The following is a 17,920-nucleotide window of genomic DNA, read 5'->3' as shown; positions in this document are numbered from 1 at the left end:
AGACTTCTTAACCAAGTGGACGGGAGATCAGGCAGGGACATATGATGTAGACACCAGCCTCCTAATGCCCTGACACACAGGCCTGTGCATTAGGGGTGTGCACAGTCCGGAATTCCCTCGTTCCGGCACGGGGGGGGCTGTTACTTTAAGCGGGGTGGTGGTGGTAGTATTTCCCCCTCCCCCCGCCGCTCTTCCCCCTCTGGTGCTGGTCCTTTAAAAAATCTTCTTGGGGCGGCAGTGTTCCTCCCTGCCGCCCCTGCCCCTGTCGTTGTTCCTTAAGGCTTAAAGAGAGTAGAGCTAGCAGAGCACATGCTCCCTTCGTGGCGCGCGCTTGTTTTTGTCGCTGGCGCGCCCCAGCTTCTGAAGTCTTCTCTTCAGCTTCTGAAGTCGCAAAGAAACGTCTTTGGGAGCAGAAATATGGCAGGGGGTGGTATCGCTTAAAACATTCCTGTCCCATTTGTTCACTCAGAGTTGTTGTTGTTTTTAATCGTTCCATATATATTTTCCTCCATGGAAAGAAAGGCAACTTGGGAGTGTAATTTCAACCGAACAAATAGTGGGAGGGAAAGGGTTAAGAAAGCTCTAATCCTGCCCTGCAAACACATCTCACGTTTTTAAACTGGCTGCTTTTTATTTAAAAACTATCAGGAGAGTACTCATGATTTTTTGTGTTACATTCAGTTGAGCCCCCAGAGAAAGCTATGATAGCCTACTCAATGATGCTGTTTTACTCCACCTGAAGCCATATTAAATTGTTCTAAAACTGGGTACACTGTAGAAGGGGAATGAGATCCCCACCTCTCACATCAATGTGCCTCTTAGCCATACCCCCTCCTGCTCTCCCTGGGTTCAGCACTTATCTGAGGAGGACAGCATGGGGGAACACTTCCTCTGCATGATTTTGAGGATCTTGCAGAGGAAGCATTCCTGGATTCATTGAAACCATCCTCAGACAAGCACTGAACTCAGGGAGCACAAGGGACATATTAAGGAGTACATCATGTGGGGGGGGGGGCTAATTGGCACACTCCTGTTCACCCTCTACCTGTATACAGCATACCTAGAGCTATATGTATATAAAGGTTAGAGCATGAAAAATGCTGGAGACGTGCTAATTTAGAAGTAGATATAGAGCCCTTTCTCATAATCTGTGAGAAATGGCTTGAAGGGGTAGGGAGGGAAAGAAGCTTCAAAAAGCTTACCTCTCCTGCAGACAATCCTTACTGTTGGTCTGGGAGCTGACTCCTTGGGCAGCGTGGAGGGTCATGGGCTGGGATGCCACGAGCGTGCAGTGCATTATTGGGATTCCCTTGACACTGGCCAAGAGCCCCGCAACCGGGGCTGATAGATGATTTTAAAAAATAGGGCTAAGGGGAGCGCTAGCTTCCTTAACTCCATTTAAGGGGCTGGCTGGCTTGGAAGGTTTGACGCCAAGGTACCACCAGGATCAGGTGTGATCCAGGCGGTTCTCATGCACGAGCAGGACCAGGCTTGGCTTCATTTGTCCATTTTTGCCTGCACGTGAGAACAGCCTCATGGCTTAGGAATGTGCTCAAACTGAAGTTCGTGCACTGGTTTGGCACCATGAGGAGAGGATGCCATGTGCATGCCAGTGTTGCATGCAGGTTTTTTTGGGCAGCACTGTTGCAGCAGGAAGCTCCATGTGGCAGCAGAGAGCAGGTAAGGACTTGCTCTCCTCTTTTTAAAAGATCCGGCTCACCACTCCCCCCCTCATGGCGCCAAACCCATTTGGACCTTGTCCAAACCAGTTTGGCACTGAACCATCCCTAATAGAACTTGTATATTCTAGATTTGTGTGAAAATTCTGCAGAACTGATCTTCAGTTTTATGATATATCAAATAAATTATAGTTTTTCATATACCAGCAACATGGATGGATCCTTGCATAATATAGTAAAGGCTGAGGACCTGGAATTGATTATTCCCCTTTTGACTACAGCTAGGAAGCCACTTAATGGCGCAGTAGGGAAATGACTTGACTAGCAAGCCAGAGGTTGTCAGTTTGAATCCCCACTCATGTGTTTCCCGGACTATGTGAGACACCTATATCAGACAGCAGTGATATAGGAAGATGCTGAAAGGCATCATTTCATACCAGGAGGCAATGGTAAAGCCCTCCTGTATTCTACCAAAGACAACCACAGGGCTTTGTGGTCACTAGGAGATGACACCGACGCAACGGCTCCTTGTAATGCTGTCGCTCCATGTAACACTTTACCTCTACCTTTAGAATGGTTTTGGCTCAAGCATGGCGGAGGTAGGGGAACAAAACCAAATCCTCCATCACTCATAGGCTGGTTATACAAAGAATAAGAAATAATTCAAAGTTTAAATTAACTCATTATGTAAGGGTGTGTGAGGAAAGTCAAATGAGTAACACATTTGTTGAAAACTGGACCATATATTTGTTGTTCTGCAACAATATGTTTCCTGATAATGCACAACAATATGCCAGCACTTCAGTCACTGTCATGATGTAAGGTCTCCTGCTTGCCCTTTATGTTCTCTTTATGGGGGAAAAGAAAAAGAAAAAACGGAAATGTATTTAAAAGGTAGGACATAGTCTCTTCCCCAGAATGGACAGCTGCACACGCAGGAGGGGATCAGCACAACACTCCGTGGACGGACCACTGCTGGAAAAGAGAAAGGGAAGGGCCTTCATTACATGGAGCCCTGAGCAGATCACCTCTTGTGTATGCAGCTGCATCTATATGTCTGGAACAAGCCCATAGTAATTTGCCGGGGTGATCCCTTGATGAGGAGCCACAGTCTTGTCCTGTATATGTACATACCAATTTTTTAAAAGTCAGTGTAATCCAACCACCCAACCAAAAAAGTCACACCATCCAACCATCAAGACAGTAGCTGACTTCTAGCGTATGAGGAATGCAGACCACACAGACTCCAAACTGGGCACATACATTTGTAATATTGTCAATTTAAATTGTGAGCCAAAAACCACATACGGGGGCAAGGGAACTCATCTCAGAACACATTTGCATACTGCAAGATGGGTACATTTGCATTGCAAACCAGATATCCTTGACCTTCAGCAACATCACTAAGTAACACACACACAGCTGAGGGCCAGTAGACATAAAGGAGACTCATTAGAATGTCTGTTCGGATCCTGCATGTGTGTGTATGTGGCAGGGATGTCAAGGTTCGCATCAAGCATGTGCCTAGTGTCTCCGGATAGTGAGGTATGGGGTGTACATCCACAACGGACACATCCATTGTCAGCAGAAAAGTACTGCATCAGCTGCATGTAAGAGTCTCCTTTGCTGAACGAGAGCCTGGATAGCAGAATTCCACAAGGAATCCCAGCAAGGGGGAATATAAAGGTAATCATTATTACTTCCGAACAAAAGGATGAAGATAATTCATGCATGAGGGATTAGGAGAAAGGGGAGGACTGCAAGTGCCTGCCCTGTGCTTAGTCTCAGAAGTATTTTCCTGTTCATGATAATGCAGGGAAATATTGAGGTTGTTCCCATGACCAGCCTAAACCTGCCTGGGCTGCTTCAGGCAGGGTTAGGCTGGTTATGAGAAGTGGTGGGATCCTTGTGGATCCCTCTGCTCCCCAGCCACCTAACCCCTTTAACAAATGCTGCAGCCCAAGGAGTCACAGAGACGGGTGCATAAAGCGCCCATCTGAGAGGGGAATCCCCATGTGCATTGCACTGAGGCAAACACATGTTGCATTGAGGGATGCCCAGGGGCTGGAGCAACAAGTTCCGGCCCCAGATCCCTCCGCCCTGCTCCGTGCTTCATGGAGCTGCATGGAGCAGGGCTGCCCATGTGGACGTGTGGGAGGCAAGCCGAAGAGGTCCTGCTTGGTCATCTGGGGGGAAGGTAAAGTGAAAGCAGCCTTCCCCCTGCATCCTCCCCACCCTGAACCCTCCCTGCCCAACCGGGGCAATTGTGTGAATTGCCCCATTCTCTTCTCTTTGTATTGTGGTTCCATGTTTTTCCCCTGGCTGTTATTGTTCTAGTCTCCATGCTCTGCCCCCACCATTTAGGCTCCTCCCACTCTTTATTGCATGAGTCACTTCTGTATCATCCTCCTCCTGCTTCACTTCCCTATCACAGCTGCTTCTGTCTCAAGGGAACTCACAGCGACTTCCACAAATTGTGCTGGCACCCATAGCAGCTGCCATATTTCTGCTTCTTCCCATCTCTGCAGAAGAACTCAGCTAGGTTGACTGCCAGGTCAAGGTCTCTGGGCCACATAACTGGACCCAGCTCTGGATCTCCAGTGGAAGGATAGTCAGGAACTACTCCAGGAACAGCAGTTGCAGGATCAGGTTTGCAAACAGTGGTTTGAGGTTAGTGGAAATGCCAGTGCAGATGTAATTCTATCCATTGTTAGCTCTAGAAATGAATTGGGGGTGGGTGTCACATAAAGGCGGGGGAAAGGGAGGAGTGTGGAAGTCTATAGAGTCAGTTAGCATTACATTTGCTCCAGTCTTGAATTTTACTGAATACATTTTTCAGAACCCTTGGCTACTAGGAAACCTGAAGCATAAAATACAAATATAAATAAAGTGCACATTCATAATAAAAGGCATGAACTCTGGTAAAATTCTTTTTCAGCTCTTAATATGAGTAACAACCTGTAAAAACTGCTCTACTGGTAAACCTTTACACCTGCATTTCTCTTGAAATTATTTTAGCAATAATTAGGATATTAGATGTCTGCAGCAATGAAATGATAAAGTTCAGTTGAGTGGGGCCATTAACTACAATTTTCACATTGTTTGCGCTGCAAAAGGAAAATAACAGGGAGATAATTCTCAGTAACTTAATACTCTTGAATGGCTTATATGGATATGGTTCACTCTTGATTCAGGGATTTACCTTAATGATATCATTCCAGAAGAATCTGCTTTAGATCAAACTGGGTTAAAGATCAGGGCTGTCAAAAGATGATGTCATCAGATTTCATTTCTAAAAGAGCCAGGGTCAGTTTGAGTACAGAAACCAATTCGTATTCAAATTATTTGCCATACATATATATTTGTATCTCACAATCCAGCTAGAATTTCCCTTACATAAGCCCCATTGCAATGAATGAGCTCTCCACAAGAGTGCTATGCTGTTACACAGCTCCCATTTATTTCAACTGGCTTTGTGCAAAAGAATTTCTCCATATGCTTCTATCCAACACAACATTCACTGAGCTCTTTTGTAAAAGGTAAGATCTTGCCAATTAATTTTTTAGTGGAATTTTCAGGCCCTTGCTTTCCTTCCCAAACAACTGACCTGTAAGATTTTAACTTTTAAAAAGGGGCACTGAGCCATGGTTGTTGGCAGTGTTGACCCATGATGTTTTGCTGCCTGAAGTGGAGCATCAAATGGCACCCCCTAGATATAGGTAAATACATATAACCCCCAAACACATAAGAACAGCCCTGCTGGATCAGGCCCAAGGCCCATCTAGTCCAACTTCCTGTTTCACACAGTGGCCTACCAGGTGCTTCTGGGAAGCCCACAGGCAGGAGCTAAGGGCATGCCCTCTCTCCTGCTGTTACTCCCCAGCAACTAGTATTCAGAGGTATCCTACCTCTGAGATTGGAGGTTTTGGTCCTAAACTTGTTGTTACTTTTAATCAGTTCTATACATGCAAGTCTCCCCACACCAGTGAGAATGCAGACAAACCCCTACACAGACCAATGGAGCACACCACATGGAGTACACCATGCACAGCTTGCCTTGCCAGACAATGGCATTGACAGGGGCTCCAGTCCGGACTGGGTCCATGGCATGGAGAAAGGAGGACTTCAGCACTCTGGTTTCAGTTCAGACTGGGCCCCTCCTGGGACAAGTGTGGATGTGCTATTTGTATGATCGTTGTAACATGTAGTTTGACCTGTAGGCTTACAGCAGGGGTCGGCAACGTGTGGCTCTCCAGATGTTGCTTAACTGCAACTCCCATCATCCCCAGCTGTAATAAATTATGGCTGGGGGTAATGGGAGTTGTAGTTCAGCAGCTCTGGATTGCTGCATGTTGCCTCCCCCTGGCTTAGAGAAAAGGCAGTGGAAGTGTACAGCTCAAGCCCAAAGCAATTGTGGTGCAATACACCATTGAGCTGGGCTTTGATAAAACCACACCAATGTTCTCACCGGCCCAAAGATTTATTGATACCTTTCAAGATCATTTAGTCCCTCAAGGTACTATGTTAAAGATTTTTTGACAAACCAGAAGCGCCCCCTGCAAACAATCTGTATCCAAGTGTAACAAAAGCATGTCAAGCTGTGCTGTCAGGGTTTTTTACCTCTTTCTGCCCCATTAAAAGTGGCATTATGTGCAGACAAAAGCAATTAATCCCCATCCCTTTTTTAAAATCACCAAACTCCAAAGTTGTAGGTATGGTCACGCAAAGAAGCCCGGCTGTGTTCTTCTGCTTGTCATTTGGTCACTGTGGATGCAGGTCAGGTGGAGAGACAAATAGGCAGATTAAAATTGACTCTGTTTGACCCAAAAAACTATCAGTTACTTTTTGAATGAACTGGGGGTGGGTGGGAGGGATCAAATCAACTCAAAAACTGGTTTCAAAATCTGTATTTTGCCAAATGTGCCAAAAGTTTGTAAAGAGAATGTGCTATTTGAATGGAATCCATCGATTCGCATTGCAAGAAATGTACCTGATGATACATCTGGAGAAGTAATTCAATAATTCAATTTGTGTTCTTCTTCTATATTTTAAAATCATAGGAAGCTATGATTTATTTAAGTTTAAATTAAATAAATCATTGAACTCATTCAGTTGATGTCTGTCTTTAAAATATTATGAGCAGCTGCTAGAATCTGTCCCTCACTGATTTTCAGATTTAAAAATGTCCATGATTATTGCCCCACCTCCTAGTTTTTTCACATGAAAGTTAGTCCCCTTATTAGAGAGCTGCTAACATTCCCATTATCCATTTGGTTAAATTTCTTACAATGGTCCTCATCCAGCTATTGTCCCATTCCTCCTCCTTCACTATCAAAAGCTTAAAATCGTTTTAAGGCTGAATTTGCTTACATCTCCTTGTAGAACCATTTTTAATTTCAAAATGGCACCGAATCAGCCCAGCTATTGATTGGACAGTCAATTGTGTGGTGCTGTATCCTAAGAAGAAGCAGGAACACACTCTCCAGGCTAGTGACCAACACCCTTCATATTATTAGCCCTTCATATTATTATTCATAATACATGCAAAGCCTTACCCACACTTAACCCATACTCTCACAATCTGGTGGATGTCCCACAAGTTCCATATAAAGATCATCTTAAGTTCAGGACAATGTTGTAAGACTCAAGCCCAGGGCTGAATTGAGAGAGCCCTGGTAGGGTGCAGGGCCTGGGGCAAATCAGCCAGTGAGGGTATTCTCACGATCCACGGAAAGTGGGCTAAAGGAGCTTAGCCCTCTTCCCTCGGATTGTGGGAACCACCAAGTTCTCAGGCGAGCCCAGATTCCCCAAAGCGGGTCACCTGCTTAGCTCCCCTCCCCTTAGCCCTGGTTAACGGAGCGAGCGCTCCGCTAACCCGGGTTTTTTGGTCATGTATTGCCGTGGTGCAGCTCCTCACTGTGGCAACACACAAGGAGACCCCTGGCTGGGATGCTGCAAGCAGCCTCCTGGGCTCGGGGGTCTCTCCAGCATGCCCCATGCACTTGTGCGGGTCATCCTGGAACTTCCAGGGGCCACGCAGCCCCCAATCCCTGCAGACCCCGCCAGCTCCGTGATGGAGCTGGCGGTCATGTGGGCAGCTGATCCGGCCACCCAGGGCTGCCTTCTGCTCATCTGCGGGGAGGGCGGGCTCAGCCCCCTCCCCCTGCTAACCCTGTAACGGTGAGTCGCACTGATAGTGAGACTCACCTGAGTGTGGTGTCCCCTTCCAACTATTTTTATGGGAGTTAAAAGAGTGGAGCCTGCTTGCCCTTCCCTAAGGACAGCCCTGCAAGCCCAATGCATTTGACATATCCAGGGTGAGTGAACATATGTAGAGAAGAAAGCAGGATCATGATAGCAGGCCCTACCCCAGTCTATGCATGACCCCGCAAATGACTCCAAGCAGTCAACACATGTACAACTGCATATATGTAGGGCTTCCTCCATATGGGCAATCATGTGCATGCATAAAGATCTCCCATTTATGTGCATTCATTAACCCTGGATATGTTGGGAGAGTAGGGCTCCAAAGATTTCATTATCTGGAAGCACTTGCTATCTGCTGTGCATACAGTTTGATTTTGAGCTCAGGACTAGCTCCACAGAATGGTGAGGCTTGGCATTTATTTTGGCCCCCAGTATAGCAAAAGGCCAAGCATACCAGCAATACTACCATTCTCACTTTGCACAGAGAACCCAAGAAGATAAGCGAAAAGAACAGAATGAGAGAATGTTCAGTTTGCATGTCCAACATCGTCCAATTCTGAAGATGCCTTTCCTGAGCACCCCCCCAACCCAAATTCAGGAGCCAGCACTGCGTGGGCCTGACTTGAATACCTATAGTTGTTTTGGTTTGGTTTTAAAAAATATATATAGAGAGAAAACAGATTAAAAATCATCTCGTGTTTTATTCCACCCAGACTCATCCTTATTTGTTGGTGCAAAAAGATCCAGCTGAAATATGGACACCATCGGACTTGAGTAGGGTTAATCTACTTAGGCTCAGGTGAGTTCAGTTTAGTCTTGATTCACTTCATTGCACAGCCATAATGGTTATTAACAAGCTTAAGGGCCTTTGGGAGCTTATAGATAACAATGAAGTACCATGGAAGGTGGGAAATCATTATGCTAATAAGGTGAGTATAATAATTTGCAGTCACACACAGTTTCCATACTAATCCTTGGGGTTGGAACAGGTCACAAGGTCTGTAAACCTTTCATCAACTTCATAATTTTTTTTGCTCCTGCTCTTTAATTAATGAACGTATAGTAACATAAAAGTAGATGTAAAGAGGATAATATATAAGTTTTTCATGCACCAGTGGAAATATTTAATCGCCTCAAGTGTGCATGCATTTGGAAACACCACCTTTACAATGATTTCTCTTTGGTTAAGTTGTGTTTATTCATGTTAATGTCCTTTGACTTGGTAATTAATGTGCAATGTCTCCAGTGACAAGAACAAAGGTGCGTCAGAGAGTAAAAGTATTTTCTTTATTTTACAGATCAAAATTAGATTCAGTAATAATTCAAAAGCAAAATAGAATCCAAATTAGAAGTTTCTTCTTCTCTGGACTGTTGTTCACAGAACAATTCTTGTTTTGTTCTTGGGGTGAAGGCGTTTAGCTCTCTTTCTTTGGAACACTGTGGGAGGATGATTTAGCTAAAATTCATGGGGATCCAAAGGACAGAGGCTTTAGATTTCATTTCCCTAGCTCCTCTTCCATAATGTAAAGGTAAAGTGTGCCGTTGAGTCGATTTTGACTCCTGGTGCCCACAGAGCCCTGTGGTTGTCTTTGTTAGAATACAGGAGGAGTTTACCATTGCCGCCTCCCACGCAGTATGAGATGATGCCTTTCAGCATCTTCCTATATAGCTGCTGCCCGATATAGGTGTTTCTCATAGTCCAGAAACATACTAGCTAGGATTCAAACTGGCAACCTTCTGCTTGTTGGTCAAGCATTTCCCTGCCATGCCACTTAAGGTGTCTTCCATAATGTAGCCCTGTACAAAAAGCCAGAAGATATGATGTAGGTAAAACTGGTGTAGGAGCATGCTACTTTCCAAGTTCCACAGAACATCACATCAAGAGCTATATGAATATCAAATGTCAGCCAGACAGAAAGTGAGCAAGCAAAGTAATTAAAAATTGCATCAAAATCATATGTTGCAGTCTCAACATTCTTTATCTTTGTTTGACTGAGCATAACAAAGAGAGTAAAGCAGGAAACAGACTTCCAAGTGTGCTGGGGTGAAATGGTGGTCATGTGTCAAAGAAGCAGGGTCCCACCCTGATTAAGGAATTGGCTTGGATTCCTGGGAGATGGTAGGGAGCCATTGTCATAGAGGCACTGCCACCCCCACAGACAGAAACTGGCTTTAGGAGAGAAGCAATTGCCAGAAACGATTGCTCCACAACTCAGAAATCTACTTTGGCAGAGAATACAAGACCATAAGAAGCATGGGAAGTGAGGATGGGAGACATTTCCTAGTATTTAACCAGTAACTCTGAATAACTGGTTGCAGTTGTCACAGCAATTATTTTCCTTCCTATATATATTGGTCAGTGTGGTAAATCCATGCCTCTATCACATATATCCTGTTACAGCAAACCACGTGCAAAATGCAAATTCCAAATTCCAAATAAACACAAATATGCCAGAAACGCAAATAAGAAGACACCGCTAACAGATACCAGCAACAACACTTTCTTGGCAAAGTGTTAGGCAGAACTTCCCCAAAGAATACTTTGGAAATGGACTGAAGCAGAAATGTAAAATGTGTTTAACTGAGAATTGGATGATATTTTAAGCAATCACAGATGGTGTTGCACTAGTTGGTTACCGACAGCAGTTATCAGCTTTACAAAAGGTTTTGACAGGTCTCATAGTAAATGATTAATTACCGTAAGGCATTCCAATTTCCTCTCTCTTTCGGCTCACAGCTTAGGGTGAAATCAGTGGCTCCTATTACACTACCCACAAAAAACAGGAAATGTCTTTTCACTGCTCTGCCCAAGGACCAATCACCAGTGCAAACGTGGGCTAAGTATACTCCAGTGTATGCATGTCAGTTTTGGAAAGACCTTTCCTGAAAGGACCAAGGAGGAAAGCAAATTAACTTGCTTTCCTGACACGCTTCTATTTGCTTTAGATGGCCAGTGACTGGCAAACTGTCGAACAGGGCTGCTAGTCAACCTGTGCTTCTGTGAGCAAAAGGAAAGGAGATGCTGAAGGGAGGAGGATGTAATTCAGGCCTTCCTCTTTTTTTGCAGATGCTTAAATCATTCTCATCTCTGCATACATCATTCAACGTGTCATGTAAATTGGTAACACACATCATGTCATACTTTCCAAAAGACCCACAGAATCCATGGCAATCTGCTGGAAAATTAAACACTACTAGATGAGTTTTTCAAATTAATTGCAGAGATTACCAGATTTGGTCTATCTCTAGATCCTGTTGTGTTGGTGCTATTTGGATATCTGAAACACAGTGTTCAACAAAATGATGCAAAATTAATTACAAGTACCTTAAGTGTGGTAGACTTGAGATAGTTTCCATTTGTGAAACCCAAAAATCTCACAGAAATTTGAGCTGCTGCAGAGGATATGAAAGGTAGTTGAGATGACGGCACTTTCCTTTTGAGAATCAGGATGGTGTGGAGAGAATGAATCATTTTCAACAGAAGGGAGTGAAATTTACTCAGTTTGTAAATGTTGAGGAGAGCACACTAGTAGACTCTTTTCTGTTCCATTATTTGAGCTATGGCTGCCAGTTTGGCTTTATTGGTATCGGAGTGTCCTGCATTCTGCTTTGTACCTTTATAAATTTGTTTTAATCCATTCAGTTCTCTATGCACTCATCAAAATAGCATTTGTGTCCACAGAAGCAATATCTGAATTAGGAAAATGAAAGCATGGAACGTGTAATCAGCTGTTGGAGCAGGCCTCCCCAGCTAGCAACCTACAGAGAAAATGCAGCCCGTCGGCTATATACTGTGACCTGAAAAGTGTTTGGAACCTCATAGTCCATGATCCAGGAGATTGGATGGTACCACCCTGCAGGGCAAAGACTCATTATGATTTTTAGCAACCTCTGGATCCCTAGGGATAAAAAGTAAGTGACCGCAGTGGTACATAAGACTTTCTCAACCACATTTTCAACCCTTCCCAGTTCCCCCAAATTTGTCAGTAGCTGATCCTAGAGTTTTGGCAGGGGTTCCCCATATCAATCTCCTATAAACACTTAATTGGTTTAATCATAGTATTCCAATTATGCACTATGATAGCCAAGCATCTACGCTTGATGATGCAACAAATAGCCTTAAGTCATTAGTCTACTATTGGCAACCTTTCAGTTTTACCTTGCCCAACTCTATTTTCTGAAAATTTATTTGTGCAATAAAAACCATGCAGTGTGCTCACTACACATTATACTCAGGCAGGAGGTCAGACACTGGCATCCTTCCCCCAAGCATGTTTTGGGTGATCACGCTTTGGCCGAGAGCAGTGGATCAGACACATTTGGATCCCTGTTAGTCCTTGCCAAGCCCCAAAGAGGGTCAGGGCAATTTCAGACTCCATCAAGCAATTTAGCCTTTGAGGTTGGTGGTGCCTCCAAATTAGGGAAGAGTCGCACTCCTAGGAAGTCACCTTAAGTGCTGCAGTGGGGAAATGCTTGACTAACAAGCAGAAGGTTGACGGTCAAATCCCTGCTGGTATGTTTCCCAGACTATGGAAAACACCTATATTGGGCAATAGTGATACAGGAAGATGCATGGGAGAAGGCAATGGTAAACCCCTCCTGTATTCTAACAAAGACTGCCACAGGGCTCTGTAGTTGCCAGCAGTCAACACCAGCTCAACAGCACACTTTGCCTTTTACCCGCTCCTAGCTGTCATAGCCCAACAAGTCTTGAAGGACTAATTGTGACCAGTCCCCATTTCCCCCAAACATGCCTAAGGGTGCTCACCAATCAATCAGCCCTTCCTCCTTATGCTTACCCTGAACCTGCCAGTTATGACCAAGCAACCTTGGGCCACAACTGTGGGACAAAATGGAGCAGGCAAAAAACCCTTCCAGTTCTGGCCAACCTGACAAAAAGCAAAAAATTCCCACTCAGCCCCCAATAGGACAACCAGCACATCCCATTCTGTGCCTGGGATGAGGAGAAGAAATCAAAACAGAGCTGCATGAGACACTGATGGGGAGGTGTGCTCCAACAGCTTGCTAAATCCCTTCACTCCTGCCCTGCTTGGTGCTTCCACCAGTCCCCTTGTGCATTTATTTATTTATGTATTTATTTATTTATTTATTTATTTATTTATTTATTTATTTATTTATTGCATTTTTATACTGCCTTTCATTAAAAGATAGCCCCAAGGCGGTTTACAAAAGTTAAAAACATACAATAAAAACACAATTAAAACATCATGCTAAAAGTATAAAAACATATAAAAACAAGCATAAAACAATACAACAGATAAAAACACCCAGAAGCAGCAGTAAAAACGATTATGTAAAAGCCTGGGTAAAAAGCCAAGTCTTTACAAGCTTTCTAAAAGCCTTGATGGAGCCCGAGGAATGAATGGCCACTGGGAGAGCATTCCAGAGTCTGGGGGCAGCAACAGAGAAGGCCCTGTCCCGAGTGCACGACAGCCGGGCCTCTCTCATTGTCAGCACCTGGAGCAGGGCCCCCTCAGATGTCCTCATCAAGTGGACAGCAACCCTTGGGAGCAGGCGGTCCCTCAAATACCCCGGGCCCAAACTGTTTAGGGCTTTAAAGGTCAAAACCAGCACCTTGAATTGGACCCGGAAACGAACCGGTAGCCAGTGCAGCTCTTTCAAAATGGGGGTGATATGTTCCCAACGGGCAGCTCTGGATAAAACCCTCGCTGCCGCATTTTGCACTAGCTGCAGTTTCCGGATATTCTTCAAGGGCAGCCCCACGTGGAGCGCATTACAGTAATCCATGACTAAGGCGTGGGTAACCGTGGCCAGATCTGCCTTCTCGAGAAAGGGACGCAGCTGGCGCACCAGCCGAAGCCGTGCAAAGGCACCCCTGGCCACCCCCTCCACTTGAGCTTCCAAAAGCAGAGCCGGGTCCAGTAGTACCCCAAGCTGCGTACTTGCTCCTTCAAGGGGAGTGCAACCCCATCCAGAACTGGTAAAATCTCCTCATCCCGATTGGCTCTCCTACTGACCAACAGTACCTCCGTCTTATCCGGATTCAATTTCAGTTTGTTAGCCCACATCCAACCCATCACGGCCTCCAGCCCCCGATTCAGGACATCCACCGCCTCCCTAGGATCAGATGACAAGGAGAGATAGAGCTGAGTGTCATCCGCATATTGCTGACAACTCAGTCCAAATCCCCGGATGACCTCTCCCAGGGGCTTCATGTAGATGTTAAACAGCATGGGGGACAAGACCGAACCCTGCGGGACCCCACAGGCCAACGGCCACGGGGCTGAGCAGTAGTCCCCCAGCACCACCTTCTGGACCCTCCTCTCAAGAAAGGACCAGAACCACTGCAATGCAGTGCCTCCGATTCCCATACTCGAGAGGCGGCCCAGAAGGATACCATGGTCGATGGTATCGAACGCCGCCGAGAGGTCCAGCAGAACCAACAGGGACGCACTCCCCTTGTCTAGTTCCCGGCGTAGGTCATCCACTAGAGCAACCAAGGCAGTCTCAGTCCCATACCCAGGGCGGAAGCCAGATTGAAAAGGGTCCAGATAATCCATATCATCCAAGACCCTCTGCAGACCCTGTGCATCTCTTTGCATCTCAAAGTTGCCACCCCCAGCTCAAGGCTAAACCCATCAGTTCTTTCTGTGTGGGGGTAGGTGGGTGTATGTGTATAATTTTATAAGTTGCAATACTTGTGATGGATATTAGCTCCTCGCTTTTGTCACCTCTCTTAGCACAGTATATCTATGACACATTAATATCAAAACATATTAAGTGTTAAAACATATTAAGTATTTGACTATTCCGCCTCCAACCAAAAGAATAAAAGTTTCATAATACATTTCTTCATAAAGAGATTATCCATTTTTCCCCCCAGGAAGCATTTGTATTTGATCCTATAAAGTAGCTAATTATAAAAATCTGAATGGGAATTAAATGCATGTAATTCTTAGATGCGCCGTATCTCAACTATTATATCTAGTTATAGTTCTGGTAACACTGATGCTTTTATTCCCTCTTCCCTCGCTTTTGAAATTGTTTTATTCTAGCACTTTTGTTTTTGGCTTAAATTGTTTCAAAAATAAAATTAATCTGTGTTACCCCACTGATAACAAACCACTCCAGTTTCGGAGACTGCAAAGCCCCTGCTGTTTAACTTATTTATAAAAGAGGAAACTACTGTTTAATAGTTTGGTGTCCAGAGGATTACAATTTCCTATCTCTTTACAGGCAAAGACCATTAGTGATTCGTCTGCAGAAGACAGCAGAACTGTACATTCTTGGCCCTCTGCCCAACACTGGCGAATAAATGAATGAATGGCTATTAAACATATAGAGCTCTGCTTTGAAATCCAGTGTCCAGCAACAATAACAGTGCTGTGTATAGCACCTGGCAGAGGCTACGTAGGGAAAAGCTTACAAATCTTTTCCCCTTTAAATTGAAGACACTGCTGGGAATATTTTGGAATGAATTCTGTCTGAGTGAGAGGTAATAAAATTGCTGGACCTATTCCCACACTGACTGCCGGAAAAAATATGCAGAGATGACCTTACATAACTTTATTGTTTTGGAAATAGATGTTAAGAAAGCTTTCTAAAGGCTTAAAATAGGGTAATATTACATTTTTTTAAATGTAGCAATTTCAGTCCTTATATTTCACAGAATTTGTGCTGCATTAAAAATATTACGCTATTTTTCATATGGCTCTGATATAAGAGCAAACATCAGCTTTAGCATTGAAAAGCTGAGTTCATAAACCATATTTGGTTTTTAGTAGAGATGCCACCAAACTCCAAAATTAATCAGAATCCAACATTCTACCCACCTTGAACCAATATGGGGTGAGGTGCATGTGCAGGATAATAATCGGACTGGCTCAGTAGACTATTGCCCATGTGTGATATAAAGTCCATGAAGCTTCTGAAGCTGCTGGAACCCCGCTAGCTTTTCACAAAGGCCAGAAGCAGATTGCTAGAAGACAGGATGAATTTTCAATCACGTGTCTTCAAGTTTGATGAAATACAAATGACTTTTTAAAAAACAAACAAATAAATTTCTTGCCAAAGGTTAGATCATCCCTAAGAACTGGCAAAGAAAAAAATGAAGTTCTCAATCCCTTATTTTCCTTGTAACCCTAATGTGGGGTTGGGGAGTACACTAGCAGAGGAGAATAAACAGGTGAAAGGTGTACTGTCCACCAATACTTGCCTGAAAAATGTGTATTCTCACACATTTTAAACTGATTTTCCCCCAGTTGGCCTTTGAAAGTGGTAGTAATTGCTAAGAGAAAAATGCTCTGGGGGATTTGCAGGGGAGAATCAGCATGTGAAGTAGACATTAAGCTTCCTGCTCTGAAACTTTCCTGAGTGAGGGTGAAGGCGATATTTTCATGACAATTTCACAGAAATGCTGAGAGAATCCAAATATTTAGATATACGATGGTGAATGCTGATAATCATAGATGTGCAAATTGTTACGAGTCAAATTGATTTAAGCTTGAATAGGGGTGATTTGAGTGATTTGAATTTGAATCAAATTGCTCTTAAAATAAGGGCCTGGTTAGAGTTCAGATCAAATTGTCCTGATTCGACTCAAATTGAGTGATCCAAGCACCATTTTTTTCTGGGGAATGCTGGTCTACCAGTTGGGGTTAGTGAGTAGACCAGCCCTCCATTCCAGACTTAGTGTGTTGGCCCGCCTCAGAGGACTGGTCTATGGTAGACCAGTCCCCTGAGGCAGGCTGATTCGCTAAATCTGGGGCGGAGGACTGGTATACCTGCTGACCCCAATTGGTAGACCAGCTCTTTCCAGAAAAACAGGCCTCAAAATGGTGCTGTTTTATGGGAGAGAGTTGGTTTACCAGTTGGGGTTGGTGGGTAGACCAGTCCTCTGAGGCAGGCTGAAGCACTAAGTCCAGGGCAGAGGGCTGATCTACCTGCCAACCTCAGTTGGTAGATCAGCTTGCCCCAGAAAAAAAATGGTCCTTGAATCACTCAAATTGATTTGAGTGATTGGAGATCAGTTCAACGAAATAGTCAGCAAAGCCGGCTGTGTCAAGGAATCAATTTGAGGATTTTGCAATTCAACTCAAGCTTGAATCGAATTGCAAAATCTGATATGTGAACATCTCTACTGACAATCACCTAAATGTGATTCTGCATTGACAGTTGTATAGCCAAAAATTGGGAAAACATGTATGATTGTCAGCATTCAAATATGAAAGTCAATGGTCACCATATTTCTTACATTTACTGCTATATATACATTACAGTGAACATCCAACAAGCAGCTATAGCTGGCATTTACAAGAGAATGTTGACAATCCGTACATCTGGCGAGTGTCTGAAATTATGAGGTTTCACTAATGAATGGAGTTACCTGTACACTTCATTCTTGTTCTTAAGATTGCAGCTAACCAATTTTCGGATTACCAGCTTCCCTCAGGAATGTGTTTTCATAAAATAAGGAATTTGGAACAATATAATAACTTAATTATGAAAGATCTACCTTTTTTTAATCATAGGGGAGAAAATCAACTCCCAAACTTCCACTTAACTTTCTTTTTTAAAATTCTTTGTGTGGAAACATATATCCCCAATTATATGGTTCACAATTAATGTACTAAACATGTACAGGGAGTAGTAGTGGCATTTTAGATTGCAAGCTTCGGAGACCTGTCTAATGACTGATTATGAAACTCTGAAAATTGCCATGCATACTAATAGTGCTGTATGTCTGTCTGCATGAATACAGACTGTACTTGACAAAGTTGCCTCCTTTCCATTCAGACAGAAATGCAGCAGCTGTTAGGGATGTGCACAAGCCAGTTTGGCTCCTCCTCTGGGAAGCACCAAACTGGCTTGGGTGCTGGCGTTTGAGCCAGCTCAACAGGGCAGGGAGAGGCTCCCTTGAGGAGCCACTAAAGAGCTCCTTACCTGCTCCTCCCTGCCATGCTGCTTTTCCAGGTGGGGCGCCAGGCCCCAACCAGCCACAAAGTGCTGTTCCCTGCAGCCTCTATGCAGCGGTTTTGGAGACAGTGCCAGCG

The 17,920-nt window shown here is 44.2% G+C and overlaps 1 long non-coding RNA gene across 1 annotated transcript in view; it reads left to right on the top strand.

Annotated features, from left to right (window-relative positions):
• Window positions 1-11,608, top strand: part of LOC128352912 (uncharacterized) — a 43,713-nt gene extending 32,105 nt beyond the window's left edge. Inside the window, exons 2-4 of the long non-coding RNA XR_008320706.1 lie at window positions 4,208-4,349; window positions 8,600-8,685; window positions 11,569-11,608. This is a non-coding gene — a long non-coding RNA (uncharacterized LOC128352912). The remainder of the gene's footprint in view (window positions 1-4,207; window positions 4,350-8,599; window positions 8,686-11,568) is intronic.
• Window positions 11,609-17,920: the final 6,312 nt, after the last annotated feature.

Source organism: Hemicordylus capensis, chromosome 4, assembly GCF_027244095.1.
Source record: "Hemicordylus capensis ecotype Gifberg chromosome 4, rHemCap1.1.pri, whole genome shotgun sequence".
In the NCBI taxonomy this organism is placed as follows: Eukaryota; Metazoa; Chordata; class Lepidosauria; order Squamata; family Cordylidae; genus Hemicordylus; species Hemicordylus capensis.
The sequence above is the reverse complement of the archived record's forward strand: the minus strand, read 5'-3'. Positions and strand labels throughout refer to the sequence as shown.